This window comes from Myotis brandtii, unplaced genomic scaffold, assembly GCF_000412655.1.
Source record: "Myotis brandtii unplaced genomic scaffold, ASM41265v1 scaffold667, whole genome shotgun sequence".
NCBI lineage: Eukaryota > Metazoa > Chordata > Mammalia > Chiroptera > Vespertilionidae > Myotis > Myotis brandtii.
The window spans coordinates 2047021-2047334 of record NW_005370593.1 but is presented as its reverse complement, the minus strand read 5'-3'; the positions used below and the strand labels follow the sequence as shown (position 1 = coordinate 2047334).

Here is a 314-nt window from a genome sequence, read left to right as displayed (position 1 = left end):
GCGGGGGGGCGGGTCCCTGAGCCTGTCCGTGTGTCTCCTCTGTCGCTCCCAGCTTGTCTGTCTGTCTGCATATTTCACCCTCCACCCGGGTCCGGGGCTGCACATCGATTCGGTGTCGGGCTCGGTTTGCAGCGGGAGCGTCGCCTCCAGAGCGAGAGGGCGTCAGCTCCGGTCTCCGCCGGCTCCTAGGAACCCGAGAGGTGCGGGGTCTCCGCGGTCGCAGGAGCGGGAGCCCGCGTTCCCCCGGAGCCTCCTCGCACTCTCCCCCTCTCCCGGTCCGAGCAGCCCCCTCGGCTACCATGGCCAGCCTGGAT

At 70.1% G+C, this 314-nt stretch overlaps 1 protein-coding gene across 1 annotated transcript in view; it reads left to right on the top strand.

The window, feature by feature from the left end:
• COCH (cochlin) overlaps nt 1–314 on the top strand; it is a 15233-nt gene that overhangs the window by 1047 nt on the left and 13872 nt on the right. The window lies entirely within an intron of this gene.